The sequence below is a fragment of the Rhinolophus sinicus genome, linkage group LG09 (assembly GCF_036562045.2).
Source record: "Rhinolophus sinicus isolate RSC01 linkage group LG09, ASM3656204v1, whole genome shotgun sequence".
NCBI classification, from domain to species: Eukaryota; Metazoa; Chordata; class Mammalia; order Chiroptera; family Rhinolophidae; genus Rhinolophus; species Rhinolophus sinicus.
Genome location: NC_133758.1, coordinates 57599585 through 57615990, shown reverse-complemented (window position 1 = coordinate 57615990; position 16406 = coordinate 57599585). Strand labels below are relative to the sequence as shown.

At 41.5% G+C, this 16406-nt stretch overlaps 1 long non-coding RNA gene across 2 annotated transcripts in view; it reads left to right on the top strand.

Annotated features, from left to right (window-relative positions):
• The window catches only part of LOC141573176 (uncharacterized), a 39533-nt gene that overhangs the window by 14221 nt on the left and 8906 nt on the right, over positions 1-16406 (top strand). For both annotated transcript variants that reach the window (XR_012498836.1, XR_012498837.1), the window contains exon 2: positions 10721-10801. This is a non-coding gene — a long non-coding RNA (uncharacterized LOC141573176). The remainder of the gene's footprint in view (positions 1-10720; positions 10802-16406) is intronic.

The following is a 16406-nucleotide window of genomic DNA, read 5'->3' as shown; positions in this document are numbered from 1 at the left end:
TTCCTGCACCAGATTCAGATCCTGTGTGTTTCAGCAGTTCTGTTTACTCCTGCAGGGATCCACCAAGATAGGTTGGGACAGGGGCATGGTGGGTTGTGAGAGGTGGCCCAGAGCAGTGGCAGCTACCACCACCATAGCTAGTCCTGCTTCCACAGCTCCCTCCCCTTTGCTGGAACTAGTTGGGCTGCAAATCTGTGTCTTTGGACCACACATCTCAGAACTGCAAATATTCTGTTCTTTTGATTTGACACTGCTACTGTTCCGCTTCTTGCACTGGGCAGGTGGGGGCCGGTCGAACTCTGGGAGGGTAGGGAGGAGGCGGCTAGTCTCAGTGCCTAAGGCTTCCATTCTCTGAGGCAGTGAGGGCTTGAACCACCGTTTTCAGCCTTCTTCCCTCAGTCTTTATTACACGGTCTCTGCCGTGAGTGTTGACTTCAGCCATATTTTATGCTCTCCCCTCAGCCCTGTGGGCCATAAGCGGAGCCATAGCAGTCTGAGTTCTTCCCTCTCCTGCAGATGAGGTAGTTCTGGAATGCAGCGAACTCGGAGCACCTAGCTAGGTCTGCGTCACCACACTTCTCCCATCCCTCCTCCCCTGCTTGCGCAATTTGCCCACCTTTAGGTGCTCCTCTTATTTTTGCCTTTCTGCTGTACCGGAAGTCCTTTGTGGAGTTATAGTTGTTCAAATTGTTGTAAATTCCAGGAGAGATTTCCAGAGGCTCACCTTATGCCGCCATTTTTATGACATCATTCTATCAATAATTGTTTTCAATGTAAATGGATTAAATGCTCCAATAAAAAGATAGAGTGGCTGACTAGATAAGAAAACAAGACCCATGTATATTCTGCCAACCAGAGACTCACTTCACATTGAAAGACATGCACAGACTCTAAGTAAAGGGATGGAAAAAAGATATTTCATGAAAATGAGTATATAAAATATAAAAACTGAAGTAGCATTACTTACACCAGGCAAAAAAGGCTAAACAAGAGACAAAGAACAACCTAGTAATCCCACTTTTGGGTACTTATCTGAAGAATCCCAAATCACTACTTCGAGGGGACATGTTCATCTATATGTTCATTGCAGCATTATTTACAATAGCCAAGATATGAAGGCAAGCTGGGTTTCCCTGCATGGGTGAATGGATAAAGAAGAGTTGGTACATACATACAATGGCATATTACTCGGCCATAAAAAAGAATGAAATCTTGCCATCTGTGACAACATGAATGGACCTAGAGGATATTGTGCTGAGTGTAGTAAGTCAGACTGTGAAAGACGAATGTCATATGATTTAACTTGTAAGTGGAATCTAAAGAACAAAATAAATAAACAAATGAAACAGAAACAAACTCATAGATACAAACCATTTTGATGGTTGCCAAATGGGAGGAGGTTTTGGGGTAGTTGAAAAAGGAGAAGGGATTAAGAAGTACAAATTGGTAGTTATAAAATAGTCATGGGGATATAAAGTGAAGCATAGGGAATGTAATCAATAATATGGTTAATAATTATGTATAGGTCTGCTCCTTCAGGCTGTGAAGTTGGCTGCTACAGAATTGATCTCTGCGCCATCTTCCATTGGATGTTGTCTGTGATACCATAGTTGGAGTTTGAACCTTGAACTTTCTGAGGAGGGCATCTGAACTTCAGAATTCCTATCAGCTGTGAAAAGAAAAGTAGAAATAAAAGCAGATGGAGGGAGTAACGTCATAGGAATGGCGGCAGTGAGGCAGACTTCTTGAGTTCTCCAGATCTTATACCACAAACCGAACTTCTATAACCCATCAAAGGACTCTGTGCTCATCACACAGACAAGCTAAGAGACTCCTAAGAGGATTACTTGAAGGTGGGCAAATTGGGCGAGCAGGGGAAGAGGGTAGGGAGCGGAGTGGAGACGCGGCTGCATCCAGGACAGAACAGACACCACAAAAGCCAGGAGGTGGGCTCTTTCCCTGTGTCCCACAGCTGATCTCTCCCACCGAGAGGGCAGCATATCCAGCATTTGAGGCAGTAACCTAAGCTGAGACCTCCAGCTGGGCCCTAAGTCAGACAAAGGACATAAACTCCATACCTGGGCCCCTCCCCCCACTCTCCCAATCCTAACTCCTGCCCTTCCAGAGACTTAAGCTGGCCTCTGAACTGAGGAGTCATGTCAGATTACAGAGGAGCTGTAGTGCTCAGGATCTGGGAAGACCAGCATGCAGTTCTGACCGAGGGAAGAGACTGGGAAAAGTGTGACATTGCTGGTTTGGGAGAGATGAACCCCTCCAACCATAGCCACCACCTTTTCTGGCGTTCAGGAAGAGTGTGACACGGCTGGACTGGGAGAGAGAAGACCCCACCATCCCCAGCCCCCACCCTTTCTGGCCTGCCTAGGGCAGGGCAATTACAACTGCGGAGGCACTCCCAGGGATCAGCAGTAAGTGGCAGATGCAGCTCTGGGCTTTCAGCAGCTCAGAAATCTCCCGCCCTCCACACACACACACACACACACACACACACACACACACGGAGGAAGTGCCCTAAGACTCAGGCGACCTGGGCACAGGGCTGGTGGTGTTACTCTCAGTGTGCATATGTGCAGGAGGCAAGGGCAGAAACTGCACTGACTTTGTAGAAACTACCATCCAGACCCCATAGCCCCACTAATCTAGAACTGCAGTTCCAGGGTCACTCTGGGCACCAGGTGACTGGCTCTGCCTGCACAAGATGCAGAGGACTCTTTGGTACAGCAGAGGACAACCTGGAGATTACTTGGTGGGCTTGAGCCAAGACTGGCGCTGCTTTTTTGTTTTGTTTTGTTTTGTCTTTATATCTTTGATATCTTTGCTTGTGTCGAGTGTGGATTATCGATTGTTTTTACATGTGAACGTATTTGATTTTTTCTTTGTTGTTGTTGTAATGCTTGGTGATTTGCTTTGTTCTGAAATTTCCCTACACCTGGGCCCAGCTTAAGAGGCACAAGATTCAACACACCCAGGGGCCAACTCCAGAACAAACCAGAGTATTACTGGGTCTGATCTACAAGTGACACACCCAGAGGGAATTCTCTACAGGCACAAGAGCCCATAGAGGCCAAATCACATTTAAGCGGTCAACCCTCACAAAGCAGAATATCCTGCTGTGAGCAGAGCCAAATCTCACAACTAGTCAGGTTAGGAGTGAATCCCACCTACTCATAAGCTAAAAGTAATTAAAGATCAACTTTAACAGGACAATACACACAACAAAAGAGTCACCTTTGGAGCACACTCAGAGGAGAAGAAGGAAGTGGTGCAAGTCAAATATAAAGGACACATACTACATAAGATAACCCAGCAAGAACTAAGAACCCTAGGGGATCTACCTAATACATCGAAGCAAACACAGAGAGTCAGCCAGAATGGGGAAACAAAGAAACATATCCCAAATAAAACAAACAGAAGTAACCTCCTGAATTGGAACCAAAAGAAATAGAGGTAACCAACCCATCAGAGACAGAGTTCAGAACACTGATGATAAGAATGTTTAAGGAGATTAGGGATGACATAAAGAAGGAGAGAGATATCATAATGAACAGGAAGTTAGAACTAAAGAATACAATAACTGAAATAAAGAACACACTTGAAGGAATTACCAGAAAGTTAGATGAAGCAGAGGATCGAATCAGTGATTTAGGAGACTAGTTAGCAGAGATCACCCAAGTGGAATAACAGAAAGATAAAAGAATAAAAAACAATGAAGATGGTTTAAGAGACCTCTGGGATTACATCAAGCACAACAACATGTGCATCATAGGAATACCAGAAGGTCAAGAGAGGGAGCAAGGGATTGAGAACATATTGGAAGTAATAATGTCCGAAACTTCCCTAACCTGGTGCAGGAAACCAACATACAAGCGCAGGAAGTGCAGAGAGTTCCAACCAATATAAACCCAAACAGGTCCACACCAAGACACATTATAGTTAAAATGGCAAAGGTTAAAGACAAAGAGAGAATCCTAAAAGCAGCAAGAGAAACACAGAGGGTTACATACTAGGGAACTCCTATAAGACTATCAAATTACTTTTCTACAGAAACATTGCAGGCCAGGAGGGAGTGGCAGGAGATACTCAAAGTGATGGAAAACAAAGGCCTACAACCTACACTGCTTTATCCAGCAAGGTTCTCATTTAAAATTGAAGGAGAGCTAAAGAGCTTCCCAGAAAAGAATAAGCTAAAGGAATTTATTACCACCAAGCCAGCATTGCAGGAAATATTAAAAGCGTTTCTGTAAATAGAAGAAAGATAAAAACAATCTAACTGCAAATTTTAAAATGGCAATAACTATGTACCTATCAATAATCACTTTAAATGTAAATGGATTAAATGCTCCAATCAAAACACATAGACTGGCTGAGTGGATAAGAAAGCAAGACCCTTGTATATGCTGTATACAAGAGACTCACCTCAGATCAAAAGACACACACAGGTTGAAAGTGAAGGGTTGGTGTAAGATATTTCATGCAAATGGAAACAAGAAAAATTTTGGAGTTGCAATACTTATATCTGACAAAATAGGCTTTAAAATGAAGAATATATTAAAAGTCAAAGATGGGCACTATATAATAATAAAGGGATCGATCCAACAAAAGGACATAACCCTAGTAAACATCTATGCACCCAACATAGGAACACCTAAATATATAAAACAAATATTGACTGAATATTGATTGAACAAATAAAGACAGAGATCAACAGTAACACTATCATAGTAGAGGATTTCAACACACCTCTGACAACAAACGACAGGTCTTCCAGACAGAAAATAAATATAGAAACAACGGCCTTAAATGACACATTGGGCCACTTCGATTTAATCGATATTTTTAGTGCATTTCACCCCAAAGCTGCATAATACACGTTCTTCTCAAGCGCACATGGAACATTTTCCAACATAGACCACATGTTAGGCCACAAAACAAGTCTTGATAAATTTAAGAAAATTGAAATCATACCAATTGTCTTCTCTGACCACAGTGCTATGAAATTAGAAATGAACTACAGGAAAAAAACTGGAAGACACACCAATTCATAGAGATTGAATAAGATATTACTAAATAATGAATGGATCAACCATGAGATCAAGGAAGAAATCAAAAGATATCTTGAGACAAACGAAAATGAAAACATGATGACCCGAAATCTATGGGATACAGCGAAAGCAGTTGTAAGAGGGAAATTCATAGCATTGCAGGCCTACCTGAAGAGACAAGAAACGTCACTAATCGACAGTTTATCTTCACACTTATGGGATCTGGAAAAAGAACAGCAATACAAGCCCAAAGGGAGTACAAGGAAGGAGATAATAAAGATCAGATTGGAAATAAATGATATAGAAACCAGAAAAACAATATGAAAGATCAATGAATCCAAGAGTTGGTTTTTAGAGAAGATAAACAAAATAGACAAACCTTTAACCAGACTCACTAAAAAAAAGATAGCGAAGACCCAAATTAATAAAACAGAAATCAAAGAGGAGAGTGACAAGAGATACTACAGAAATACAAAAAATTTTAAGAAATTACTTTGAGCAACTATATGCCAACAAATTAGATAATCTGGAAGAAATGGACAATTTTCTAGAAGCATACAGCCTTCCAAGGCTAACTCAAGAAGAAACAGAAAACCTGAATAGACTGATTAGCACCAGGGAAATTGAATCAGTAATCAACAATCTCCCAACAAACAAAAGCCCTGGACCAGATGGCTTTACAGGTGAATTTTACAAAACATTCAAAAAAGAATTATCACCTATTCTCCTCAAACTCTTCCAAAAAATCCAGAAGGAGGGAAGGCTTCGAAACACTTTTTATGAGGCCACTATCACCCTGATCCCAAAATCAAATAAAGACACTACAAAAAAAGAAAACTACAGGCCGATATCTCTAATGAACATAGATGCAAAAACTCTCAACAAAATATTAGCGAATAGAATTCAGCAACACATTAAAAAGATCATATAGCATGATCAAGTGAGATTCATCTCTGGTGTGCAAGGGTGGTTCAACATCCACAAATCAATTAATGTGATACACCACATTAACAAAATGAAAAATAAAAATTATATGATCATATCAATAGATGCAGAAAAAGCATTTGACAAAATCCAGCAGCGATTTATGATAAAAACCTTTAAGAAAGTGGTAATAGAGGGATCGTATCTCAATATAATAAAGGCCGTATATGATAAACCCACAGCTGACATCATACTCAATGGAGAAAAGCTAAAACCATTCCCCCTAAGATCAGGAACAAGGCAAGGTTGTCCTCTTTCTCCACTTCTATTCAACATAGCACTGAAAGTTCTAGCCACAGCAATCAGACAAGAAAAAGAAACAAAATGCATCCAAATTAGTAAGGAGGAAGTAAAATTTTCATCATATGCAGATGACATGGTACAGAGAAACCTATACAGAGAAACCTAAAGACTCCACCAAAAAACTATTAGAGCTGATAAATTTATTTAGTAAAGTAGCAGGATACAAAATTAATATTCAGAAATCAGTTGCATTTGTATATACCAATAATAAAACATCAGAAGGAGAAATTAAGACAACTATCCATTTACAATTGCTTCAAAGACTATAAAATACCTGGGAATAAATTTAACTAAAGAAGTAAAAGATCTGTACTCAGAAAATTATAAGACACTGAAGAAAGAAATAAAAGAAGATACAAATAGATGGAAACACATACCATGTTCATGGATAGGAAGAATTAATATAGTTAAAATGTCCATACTGCCTAAGGCAGTATACATATTCAACCCAATTCCTATCAAATTACCAACAACGTTTTTCACAGAAATAGAACATATAATCCTAAAATTTATACGGGACCATAAAAGACCCCAGATAGCCTCAGCAATCTTGAGAAATAAGAACAAAGTGGGAGGTACAACAATACCTGACATCAAATTATACTACAAGGCTACAGTAATCAAAACAGCATGGTACTGGCATAAAAATAGACGCATAAATCAGTGGGACAGAATAGAGAGTCCAGAAATAAATCCATGCCTATATGGTCATTTAATCTACGATAATGTAAGCAAGAATGTACAGTGGGGTAAAGACAGTCTATTCAATAAATGGTACTGGGAAACTTGGACAGACACATGCAAAAAAATGAATCTGGACTACCTCCTTACATCATATACAAGAATAAATTCAAAATGGTTTAAAGACTTAAGTGTATGATCTGAAACCATAAAATTCCTAGAAGAAAATATAGGAAGAAACTTCACAGACATTACCTGGAGTAAGATTTTTATTGATATATCCCCCTGGGCAAGGGAAGTAAGAGAAAACATAAACATGTGGGATTACATCAAACTAAACAATTTTTTCACAGCAAAGGAAACCATCAATAAAACAAAAAGGGATCCTTCTGAATGGGAAAAGATATTTGCTAATGATATATCCGATAAGGGGTTAATATAACAAATTTATTTAAAAAACTCACTCAATTTAACTCCAAAAAAACAAACAACCCAATTAAAAAATGAGCAGAGGACATGAAGAGACATTTTTCTAAAAAGGACATTTAGATGGCAAACAGACATATGAAAAAATGCTCAATCTCACTAACTGTCAGAGAAATACAAATAAAAACCACAATGAGATACCACCTCACCCCAGTCAAAATGGCTATCATCAATAAATCAACAAACAACAAGTCCTAGTGAGGATGTGGAGAAAAGGGAACCCTTGTGCACTGTTGGGATTGCAGATTGGTGCAGCCACTATGGAAAAGAGTAAGGGGTATCTCAAAAATCTGAAAATGGAACTACCTTATGACCCAGCAATTCCACTCCTAGGTATCTATCCGGAGAAATCCAAAACTCTAATCCAAAAAATATATGCCCCCCTATGTTTATTGCAGCACTACATACAATAGCTAAGACATGGAAACAACCGAAATGCCCATAGGTAGACGACTGGATTAAGAAACGGTGGTACATTTATACAATGGAGTATTATGCAACCATAAAGAAGAAAGAAATATTACCATTTGCAACAACATGGATGGATCTAGAGAAAATTATGTTAAGTGAAATAAGTCTGGCAGAGAAAGACAAATTCCATATGATCTCACTTATATGTGGAATCTAAAGAAAAGAATAAATGACTGAACTAATCAGAAACAGTCTCAGAAACATAGAGGAAAAACTGAGGGTTGCTAGATGAGAGGGCGGGTGAGGATAAGGGGGAAGGTGAGGGGATTAGAAAGCACAATCAGTAACCACAAGATTGCCATGGGGAAATGAAAGTCAATTTGGGGAATGTGATCAATAATGTTGTAAAGATTTTGTAGGGTATCTGATGGACACTTGTCTCATTAGGGAGACCACCTCAGGGAAGATGTAGATGCCTGATCACTGTGCTGTACACCTGTGCTGTACACTGTGCTGAAGCTGAACAATAATGAATGTCAACTACAAATATATACCTACAAGAAGCGGAGTATAGCATTAGGAATAGAGACAGTGGAAATGTAATTGCTGTGTGGGATGTCAGAGTGATAGTGGTGGGGGGAGGCTGGTTGACACAGTGTGAGGGATATAAATGATAAATATCCAACTATTACATTGTTTAGTGCATCGGAAACTAATAAAAAATTATAAACATTAAAATAAATACAACAGAGTACATGAAAAAAAAGCAGATGGAAATGAAGGTGTTACAAGTGAGTAATGTAGTGTAAGAGCCTGAGCTTGGAAAGTGTATCCTTCATTATACAGCAAGCGCCAGTATTACTAATACTTTTAATGTTTTTAAATGTTGCCAAATGTTTCTGTTGACTAACTTATTCCCATGGGGTGTATAACTCTTTAAGGTCATTCAGGTTATGCTTTCCAAATTACCATGGTGGTGAATTCAATTACTACTGTACTTTTTCAGTGGCCTAAAAGAATAAGTAGTTTTCCTAAAAATAATAATAATAATAATAATAATAATAATTATGTACAGTGCCAGGTGGGTACTAGTCAGGGGAATCACTTCATAAATTATGTAAATGTCTAAACATAATGCTGTACAAACGAAATTAATATAAAAGAATACTGAATGTTAACCAAAAAAAAAGATCCTTAACCTAATCACATCTGCAATGTATGGTGACACATAGCCAGGTTCTGGAGATGAAGACATGGACATCTTGGGGGCTCTTATTCAATCACCAAGGGGGGAGTGGGGATGGAGAGCAACAGTGGATCAGAGAGACATCAAGGAGTGGCCAGGACTCAATGGGAGCTTGGATGTGGGTGGTTAGGGATAGCCTAGTGTTTCCCAGGGCACGCATGGCGGCACCAGTCTGCCCGTTGTCCGATGTTTTCCAGCAGTTTCCAGCAGCCTGGATACTGGCATAGAGAAGGCAGACAGATGAATCTAGTGTAACGAGGGTTTACCAGCTAGGGGAACAATGGCTCGATGACAGGCAGGGCAAGACAGGGGCTGAAATGATTGATCCTGGAGTGTAAGCAGGGAAGAGAGAAAAGTGAAGACAGAGCTAGTACGTAAGAAAGCAGAGGTCAACAAGAGAACTAACTCAGCTTGCTGAGTGCTTACTATGTGCTGGCCCCCAGTAGAGCTGAGTCTGTGTCCCCATTTTTCAGTAGTCCTGCCTCTGCTCCTCAGACAGTTCCACTTGGAGGTCTGTTGGGAGCTTCAGACTCACCAGGCTCAAACCCAGCTCCGACCTTGCCTCACCCTGCTCCTTCTGCAGCCTTCCCTGTCCACTGCAGCTGAGGCCAAACACTTGGTGTCCTTTATGCTTCATTTTGGCAATCCCACACTAAAATCTACCACCTCCACTTAAATAATACTGAAAGAATGTGACACTTCTGGACCTCTGCTCTGGAGCAGGCAACATTGTGCTTTGCCTGGACTGTGGTGACAGCCTCCTGAGAAGTCTTCTTTTTGCTTACTCTATTCATCACACTTCCCTCCTCTGTTCCAAACTCCACAATGAATCTTCACTCGCTGAGAGTAAAGGCCAGTCTTGATACTGGCTCCCAAAACCCAACATGCCTGAGCCCTGTTATTACCTGGTGTGCTCACACCTGTCTCTCCCTCCTGACCCACCTCAGCCACTTTGGCTTCTTCCTTTTCCACAAATACCCTAGTTCACGCCCACTTTAGACCTTTGCCTGAGGTGGGATCCTCTACCTCCAGATAGTTGTATAACTTGCTTTTTCACCTCATGCAGGCCTTTACTCAGATGTCACCCTGTCAGTGAGGCCTTTGCTGATTATCCTATGTAAAATGATACCCTTCCTATGTGGCCCCAGCACAGGGGATTGGCTCTGCCATAGTGTGTGTCCATAGAGGCCATGCGGGCCCAGGCCCCCACCACACCTTCTCTGTGTGTGGGAAGAATCCCTTTGTGGTTCTCCTGGAACCTGACAGGATGAGGCCAGGAGAGCTTCTGTGAGGCCCACTCCTCTGGGAGGCAGTGATGGGGCAGCTTTGCATCACCTCCTGGTTCCTAGGACACATGGTGCTATCATCAGAACAGATCTGCAGAATGCGAAAGCTCTCAGCTGCAGTGAAGGCTCCTCAGCCACTGGTGTCCCACAGCTCACACTGCTGCTGTTGGGTCTTTGGTTTTGGTGACGTCACTCTTGGTGCACAGGGCAAGTTCCTGGGGACCTGGCATTTGCAGCATCTTTTCCTTTCTTTGTCTGTGTAGGTCACTGATTTCCTGAATCTGAAAGTGGCCTGGTGTGCCTTTACTGGCTGAATCAGTCAGGACGTGGCCTGGACTTGCTGGGTATGCTCTACAATTTCCATTGTCATACTGTGCATTTTAATGTTTATGTTTTATTATTTCTCCCTCCATGAGAGCAGGCATTTTGGCCTCTTCTTACATGGGTCTGTGCCCAGGTCTAGGACAGTGGCCCTCCAGGGGAGGGGACAAGGGGGATTGGGACCATAGCCCTCAGCTGGGTTGCTGCTAGGCAGGCCATTCTCTTTGCAGGGCCCCTTAAATGAATTACCTGGGGCTGTGAATTCCAACACTGCAGGGCTAGGAAGACAAACCTCTCTCTTCTCTGGCAAGGTGACATGGGTGCCCTGTCTGCAGGGGGCACCGCTTCTCAGCTTCTGCCAACTGATTCCAGGCAAGAACTAGACAGTTCCAGTGTTTCAGACTTGGACTTTTAAAAAAAACTAGAAGTCTGAATGTTTCATGTGAAATCTCCCAATTGTTGAACATTAACAACTACTAAGTCAATTTAACTCTTAATTTGTTGACTCTTGTAAACCTTCCCAGGGAAGAGTCCCCACCTGGCCCTGGCCTACGGGCCCAGTGTCCACCTCCCCAGCCCAGGGCAACCTTGGTCATTAGCTTCTACGTCTCCTTTCAGAATGTTGTTAGCGTAAGTGCACAGACATAGGTTTCTAGTCCTCTTTTATGACACAAAATTGGAGTTATGTGTGCTGCTGTGAGCTTACTTACCTTATCCAGGAACAGGCTGGTGCCCGTGTTCTGTCCGTACAGGGAGAGCTGCTGCTTTTCTTTTTTCCCAGATGCCTGCATAGTATCCTATCATGTGGATGCACCACAGTTGATTTAACTCAGTGGTTCTCATCCAGGACAGTTTTAATTGTCAGCAGGGGTGTGTGTGTGTGTGTGTGTGTGTGTGTGTGTGTGTGTGTGTACGTATGTATATATGCATGTGTATGTGGTGTTTGTGTATGTCTGTGAGTGTTACTGTCACCTAGCGACTAGAAGTCAGGGATGCTGCTGAACATCCTGCAGTGCTCAGGACAGTACCCACAACAAAGCATTATCCTGTCCAAAGTGTGCATAATGCTGAGGTTGAGAAACACTGATTTAACTCATTTAGAGTTGCCGTATTTAGCAAATGAGATTATAGGACATACTAATATAGGGAAGGGGCATGAGAACTATTTTTGCAGAAGAAGGAACTAGCGTGTTTCCCTGAAAATAAGACCTAGCCGGACCATCAGTTCTAATGCGTCTTTTGGAGCAAAAATTAATATAAGACCCAGTCTTATTATAAATATAATATAATATAATATAATATAATATAATATAATATAATATAATATAATATAATATAATGTAATATAATACTTGGTCTTATTTAATATAAGACTGGGTCTTATATAATATAATATAATTTAATACCCAGTTGTTCATTAATTTTTGCTCCAAAAGATGCATTAGAGCTCATGGTCTGGCTAGATTTATTTTCGCAGACACACGGTAGGAGGTTGGATTCCAATCCCGCTGCCTACAAGCTCCAAGACATAGAACTCAGGCAGACGTTAATACAGAACAAACTAGAGATTCCATTATGACCGTCCCTGTAATTAACCCCACAGAAAGAAAACACAGGTTATACTTTTTACAAGAGTTAAAGACAAACCTGCCCCTATTTTTGTATTTTACTGAAGTTAGAGATAATCTTACCATTGTTCTTTTATCCTCCTTCCCCCCATACTAATGAATTATCCATGAACCCAGAAAACACATATAAACCCTAGCCCAGGGGATGGAGAGAGTCTCTCTTCCACTAGGGATTAGAGATAGCCACGGCCTTTGTTTTCTTACTCTCTGTTAAATAAACTTACTTTTACTTTAAACTCTGTATTGGCTCACATTTGAATTCTTTCCTACATGAAGACAAGAACCCTCTTTTTCTGTAAATCTTCTCTGGCAACCATAAAGGAATTAAAGAGCATAATCTCAATTGCCTGCGGGGCCATGGCTTCCCTCTCCAAGGGTGGCTGGGGTATTCCTGAGGTGTACAGATTCAAGTGGCCCCTCTGGTAGTGGCTGAGGCCATTCTAGGGATTTCGTTGAGGCAAGACCTCAGACCAAGCAGGAGCCTGGCAGTCTCAAACGGTCCCTTCCTCTCCCCCCCTTTTTCTCCCCCCTCTCGCTCCGTTCTTTCTGCCTACGTGACAATACTGCCTGAATGTGTACTTACACTAAAAATGCATTTATAGTTTACCTGAAATTCAAATTTAAATGAGTATCCTGTAGTTTATCTGGCAACCCTAAATCTATCCCCAACTGATGGAGACATAGTTTGTTTCTTGCCTTTGGCTATTACAAACAGTGTAACAGTGAATGTTATTGTATATCTCATTTTGTTCATGTGCAAGTATATCTATAGGATAAATTCTTTAAAGTGGCATTATTAGGTCAACGATCAAAATTTGTAGTTTTGATAATGCCAAATTTCCTTCCATCAGGATTGCATCAATTTATACTCCCACGAGCAATGCATGAAAGTGTTTATTTTCTCACAGCTTTGCCAACAGAGTGTATTACCATATTTTGGAATTTTTGCCATTTTGATTGTTGGGAAATGAGAATAGGAAAATTTTAAAACACTGAGCAAATTCAGGTGGGAAATGCAAACAAGGAAAATTGGCCAGATTCAGCCTATGGCAAACAAATTTTCCTGTGTTCACTGTATGCCTCTCACTCCAAACTTCTCTATAGTTGTGTGAAGTGAAACATCCAGTCCAGAGAGGGTAAGCAATCTGCCCAAGGTTGCACAGGTGGTGAGTGGTGGAACAAGTCTTCAGTATTCCACCCATGCTCATGGAGCATTCGTACCAAGGTGGTCTAGTAGCGGCACAGCAGCCCATCCTCTCCTCCTAACTCTCGCCTGAAATTCCACCTTGTCATATTATTGGTCACCTGTTTAGTCGGGTCACCAGTCTATTGCACATGGCAGTAGCAGCAACTCTGGGCCAAGAGGGAGTGTGGAAGGCTTTGCTGAAGGCTAGACAGTCAAGTTTGACTCAGTTGATTGGTTAAATGGATTCTTCTACAAGTGCAGGATGGAGCTTTCTGCTTAGATAAGGCATACTATTAATTTTAGTTAAAGCTCAGAAATATTACCATTTCTGCTCAGAAATATTACCATTTCTGAGCATGTCCCTTGATCACAGAGTTTACATTCCTCTGAGACAAGGCCATTGGGAAGAGCTGCCTTCCATTGGGGTTCTGCCTCTGCTCTCCACCCTGAGAGCAGGGGAAACAGGCTAGAGAGAAGTGGGACGAAGCACAGAGGAATTGAGGACATACTATGTGCTGGACATTTAACTTGGGGCTTCCCACACGTTTAATTTAATAACACAAAATGGAATTTTAAATCCCTGTGTTAGAGCTATAAAACCAAATCAGAAAATTAAGATGTGTGTTGAGGGCCATATAGATGCTAAGTGTGGGGTCAGGATATAACTGACCTCAGTGGTCATGGTGGTGACATCTGCAGTTTGGGCCCACCCAGTGATATAGGAGAGCTAGCATGTCGCTAGGTAGATAGGTAAGTCCCTGGTAAAATAAAGAAAAGACAGTCCTATCCTAAAAGTTCAGGTTTTGAAATCACCCCTTTGCTCCAGGACATAATGTAACAAGGCCTTGAGGTTAATCATAAAATTCATTTTGGCCTGACAAATGGAGCAGATCTGATAGATAAAGAGTGGGTTACTTTGCTAATTCCTTTAAGATGGGCAAGCAGAACAAACCTGGTAGACGAATTTCATTAGAAGGCTCCAGTTCCCTTCTTCAAAAAGCTGCCCTTCCCCAAGCAGGCAAGGGAAGGTATAAAAGTAAGAGCTTTTGCCTCAGTCATGGGGCACCCCGCATTCAGGACCCCCTCCTGCTCAGGAGCTGCAACCTCTTTTCCTGCCTCTAATAAACTATCCTTTTTAAAAATCTTTTTGCCTCTCCTGGTCCGTGTTTCCATTCTTCGCTTCACGAGACAAGATCCCGGCCCACAATCAGAAACTGCCGGCAGATCCAGCATCACCTACATCACCTACATCACCAGCATTCACTCCTGTATTCTGGTAACAATATTTTGATTGTCCTTTAGGAAACCACCTCTCCTCACTCAGTGCAATTCTGGTTGAGCTGACCCAGCCTTGACCCTTTAGAGTCTACTTCATCCCTCCAGCATAGTGATTAGATCAGGGATGGGCATGTGACATGAGCCTGCCCCTGAGGTTTAATTCTGGGACTTCAGTTTCAAGAGTTGGGAAAAATCTCTTTCTAGTTGACTGACAGAGGCCATCATATGGAGAGTGAAGCCAGCACTTTGGGGAAACAGAGCCAAGGGATGGAGAATGCGTGGGAGGAAGTGAGGAAACTCAATTCAACCATGCCTGAAGAAGACCTCCCTTGAACTTTTAAGTTATTTACCTGTAAATTATTAAACTCTTTTTCTTCCTTTTCTCCCCCTCCCCCTCCTCCCCGCTCCTTTTCTCCCCTTCCTCCTTCCCCCCTCCCTCCTCATCCTTCTCCCTCTACCTTACCTTCTTGCATAAGCCATTTTGATAGCTTAACACATTCCAATTTCAACTCTAGCTCCAGCTACTAAGAGGTGGAACACAATTAAAAAGAATCTTCCAGTCAACTATCTCAGATCCAGCTTCCTGCTTTATCTGCCCCTTGCTCTGACCTGTCTCCTGAAATGGCTCAGCCTCTTGGTAGCTGATTCTTCCAGCTGCCTATCACCACATCCTGGAGCTATTGGAAGAGCTGGAGCTCACTTTGGCATTGAGCCCTGAATTGAGTTGAGGGAGGGGTCCAGCTGCCCAGAGACCTCAACAGTGAAATGAAATATAACACACAGGGGTATGTGAGTGCACTGCCTGCGAGTGTACACACAAACACATACATCCCCTATGCATCCATCTGTTCATGTATCTCTAGGGAGAGGTCTGGGGGCCATGCTCAGAAAAATGACAGTGAGTGATTTTTCTGGGTGGTGTGACTTTTGCTTGCTGAATATCTTCCCAAATTACCTGAAATAAGTATGCATTATGTTTGCAAATTGAAAAAATATATTCATCATTTTATTGTTTAAAATTAATTGGAAATGTAATATATGTGAACAATTGTAAAAAAATTGTAAAAAATGTCAAACAAAATATAATCAGTACTCTCAGAAGTTAATGGGAGTGCTCGTCTCACAGCCTTTCCAATAAGAGATATAATGAATTCTTTTAATTTTTACCAATCTAATGGGCAAAACCTGGAATTACATTTTTTTCTCTAGATTTTTTAAAAATTTAATTTGTAGTTTCCTGATGAGTGAGACTGAGCTTCTTTTCATATGTTTATGGATTGTTTGTTTTTCTCTGTGTGAATTTCCTGTTTATGTTCTTTGCCATTGTTTCTGCGGGGTTGTTTGTCTTTTGCTTATTGTGTTAAGAGTTCTTTATCTCTTGTTGATAGCAGTGCACTTCCTCTAATAAATGCTGTAAGCACTGTCTCTCAGCCTGTCATTTGTGTTTGAAATCTGTTTACGGTGTTCCCTGCATCACAGAGTTTACATCAGATGTACTCAAAAAGGCTTCCTTTATGGTGTCTCAGTCTCTGGTTC